The 4,214-nt window shown below is 40.7% G+C and overlaps 1 pseudogene; it reads left to right on the forward strand.

The window, feature by feature from the left end:
* Positions 1-853: 853 nt before the first annotated feature.
* Positions 854-1,913, forward strand: LOC102816655 (annotated as a pseudogene).
* The last annotated feature ends 2,301 nt before the right edge of the window (positions 1,914-4,214 follow it).

The raw sequence follows: 4,214 nt of genomic DNA on the forward strand, positions 1-4,214 counted from the left end.
GTTCAAATGGCTTTGCAGTCTGGCGCATTAACCCACAGTGCCACCCAGGACTCAGAGTGGTAGTTACTCTAAATACCAACAGAGAGGGAAAGAGTCTTCACATCAAGTATCAATGCTATCCCCTCTGTACACAGGGTAGACAGGGACAGGCAACTTAGACATTGACTACCTAAAATGAGAGGCCAATAAAGGCACGAAGTGACTGGCTTACAAGGTTTCAAGAGGGAGTTTAGTTTAAAAGTATGGGGGGAAAGAGAGTCCCCACTGAATAGCTGTCATCTTGTCTAGATGGGTGTGGTGAAAGGAGATGGTGATACGATTCATAAGATTCAATAGTGAATCATTTTTATCATGACTAATTGTGACTGTCACAATTATAAAGGTAGAAGTTTTGTAACAAAAAAAGGGGAGTTGTTTATCTTACAGTCCAGAAACAGAGGACCCTAGGACCATCAAGAGAGAAACGCACAAGCAAAATGCGGGACCTTATCCAGAGAAGCAGCAGTGCCAGAGAGGGAGGCAGAGGGAAAAAAAAAAAAAAGCATACCTGGGCTTAGGTTTTTTTCAGATGTACTTTTAGGACAACATTCCTTAAATGGCTTTAGTAAAACTGTCTACTTGGAGAATCTCAGTAGAATCTCAATAACAATCAAAGTGTAATATTTTAAAAGTTAAAAACATGACTTTCATACAAATAGTAGAGTAAACCTATGTAAAAAATAATTAATTTTAATGATGTAACAACAAAGATGGCAAAACTAGTTTCAAGAGTATTGAAGGAGCTCTCTGCTCCTCCCCAATGGACAGGCGGCCGCAACTTCTCTTCCAGTACCAGCCGCATCCCTGAGACAGGATGGTGAAGGTTGGAGTCAACGGATTTAGACATATTGGGCACCTGGTCACCAGGGCTATTGTTAACTCTGGCAAACTGGAGGTTGTTGCCATCAACGACCCCTTCATTAACCTCAGCTACATGGTGTGCATGTTCCAGTATGATTCCACCCATGGCAAGTTCAATGGCACTGTCAAGGCTGAGAATGGGAAACTTATCAACAGGAAGCCAATCTCTATCACCTAGGAGCAAGATCCCGCCAACATCAAGTGGGGGTGATGCTGGTGCTAAATATGTTGTAGAGTCCACCAGTGTCTTCACAAGGTTGGAGAAGACTGGGGCTCACTTGAAGGGTGGTGCCAAAATGGTAATCATCTCTGCGTCTTCTGCTGATGACCCCATGTTCGTGATAGGCGTGAACTATGACATAGTATGGTATGACATACTATGGTATGAGTATGACAACATAGTATGGTATGACATAGTATGGTATGAGTATGACAATTCCCTCAAGATTGTCAGCAATGCCTCCTGTACCACCAATTGTTTGGCCCCCCCTGGCCAAGGTCATCCATGACAATTTTGGCATTGTGGAGGGACTCATGACCATAGTCCATGCCATCATGCCACCCAGAAGACTGTGGATAGACCCTCTGGGAAATAGTGGCGTGATGGCTGTGGGGGACCAGAACATCATCCCTGCATCTACTGGTGCTGCCAAGGCTGTAAGGTCATCCCTGAACTGTATGGGAAACTCACTGGCATGGCCTTCCATGTCTCCACTCCTAATGTGTCTGTCATGGACCTGACATGCTACCTGGAGAAAGTTGCTAAATATGATGCCATCAAGAAGGTGGTGAAGCAGGCATCAGATAGACCCCTAAAAGGCATCCTGGGTTACACTGAAGACCAGGTCATCTCCTGTGACTTTAACAGTGATACCCACTCTTCCACCTTTGATTCTGGGGCTGGCATTGCCCTCAACGACTACTTTGTCAAGCTCATTTCCTGGTATGACAATGAATTCGACTACAGCAACAGGGTGGTGGATCTTATGGTCCACATGGCCTCCAAAGAATAAAGGCCCCCTGGACCACCAGCCCCAGCAACAGCACTAGAGGAAGAGAGAGGCCCTCAGCTGCTGGAAGTCCTTACCCCAACTCTAATCCCCCTATACACTGAGAAGCTCCCATCCTCAGTTTCCATCCAGACCCCACGAAGAAGGGGAGGGGCTTAGAGAGCCCAGACTTGTTATGTACCATCAATAAAGTACACTATCCAGCCAAAAATAAAAAAGTATTGTAGAAACTGTGTATTTGTAAATAAATAAAAAATAAAGTATTTTATAAACTGTGTATTTATAAAAAAGAATACTAGGATTAGTTTGCTAGGCCTTCAGTATGAACTGCATCTCAATGTAAAGAAAACAAAAATCCTCACCACTGGACCAATAAACAACATTCTTATCAACAGAGAAAAGATTGAAGTTGTCAAGGACTTCATTCTTCTTGTATGAACTGTAAACACTCTCGGAAGCAGCAGTCAAGAAATCAAATGATGTATTGCATTAGGCAAATCTGCTGCACAAAACCTTTTTAAAGTGTTGAAGAGCAAAGATACCGGCTTGAGGACTAAGGCCTGACCCAAGCCATGGTATTTTCAATAACCTCCTATGCATATAAAAACTGGACAGTGAATAAGGAAGACCGTAGAAGAATTGATGCATTTGAGTTATGGTGTTGGAGGAGAATATTGCAAGTGCCATGGGCTGCCGAAAGAACCAATGGATCTGTGTTGGAAGAAGTTTAGCCAGAGTGCTCCTTAGAGGTCAGGATGGCCAAAGTTTGTGTCTCATACTTCGGACATATTGTCAAGAGGGACCAGTCACTGGAGGATATCATTTTTGGCAAGATGGAGGGTCTGAAAAAAAGAGGAAGACCCCCAGTGAGATGGATTGGCCAAGTGGCAGCATCAATGGGCTCAAGCATGGCAACAATGGTGAGGTTGGTCCAGGATCAGACAGTGTTTTGTTCTGTTGTGCATAGGGTCACTATGAGTCAGTACGGACTCGATGGTACCTAACAATAACAACAACAACTGGTTCCAACTCATACCAACCCTGTCTAGGGTTTCTGAGGAGCGGCTGGTGGGTTTGAACCACCAACCTTGCAGTTCAAACCCACCTTGCGGTCTATTGCGTTATCCTGCAGCAGCACACCAGGACTCCTTAGGAGGCCAAAAGTCCAAATTTAGAGTACCAGGTCCAGAAGGCTGTTCACTTTGCAGAAAGGTCTTTGTTGCTTTTTAGCATCTATACCTAGGTTCTTTGTTGATCATGTGGCTTGTATCTTCCCTAGCTCAGCTTGATTGCTTGTAGAATTTGCTCTATTTCAAAACAGATTGGTTTAAGACACAGCCTATACTAACACTGCCACATTAACACACAAAGAAAATCCATCCCCAGAAGGGATTATAACCATAAGTATATAGGTTAGGATTTATAATACACATTTTGAGGAACACAGTTCAATCCATAACAATATGGTTTTTATTTTTTTGGTTAATATAGATGAATACATTGATTTTTTTAAATTCTTAAACCAATTTTATGTTCCTGGGTTTGCAAACAGTTTGTTAACAATCTTTGCATCTAACATTTTTTAACGAAAAATAAACTTTTCTTTTCACAACACTCTACAATGAGAAGTATTGTTTTACATATACATGTTTGTAAATTTCTTTAATGTCTAACTTAATAGAAGACAGCTGGATTCTCCTATCTGCTTAAACTTGTGATAATCTACTGTGTTGGAACTTTATGAAGAAACAACAACCTAACATGGGTATGTAATTGGAAAACGGAGGAATGTGTTAATTACTATAGTTTTAACTATATATTCATATAGTTCATTACGAATGTTCTTCTTTGAAATGAAACTAAAATGCAACAAGTTGTTTCTTAAAAGTTAGTTGAACTATAGGATCTGAAAATGCATGAATGAAATTTTTGTACTTTCACATTAAAATCCATTTGTTCATCTTGTCCATTAAAAAAATCTTTGCCTTTATATTTATGAACAATACATGTGGAGTTTTCTCATAAAGTCTCTGTCTTGTTTTGGTATCAGGGTAATATTGGTCTCCTTAGAATGAGTTGAGGAGTGTTTATTCTCTCCAATTTTCTGGAAGACTTTACAAGGAATTGTTTTGTTTTTCTTTTCTTTTTCCTTAAAAACATGGTAGAATTTATCAGAAAAGTCATGTGGGCCTGGTGTTTTCTTTTTAGAGTATTATCTTAGTTCTCTTGTGCTGTTAGAAATACCACAAGCAGATAGCTTTAACAAACAGAAACTTATTCTCTCATAATTTGTTGTTGTTTTGT

Source organism: Chrysochloris asiatica, unplaced genomic scaffold, assembly GCF_000296735.1.
Source record: "Chrysochloris asiatica unplaced genomic scaffold, ChrAsi1.0 scaffold00009, whole genome shotgun sequence".
NCBI lineage: Eukaryota > Metazoa > Chordata > Mammalia > Afrosoricida > Chrysochloridae > Chrysochloris > Chrysochloris asiatica.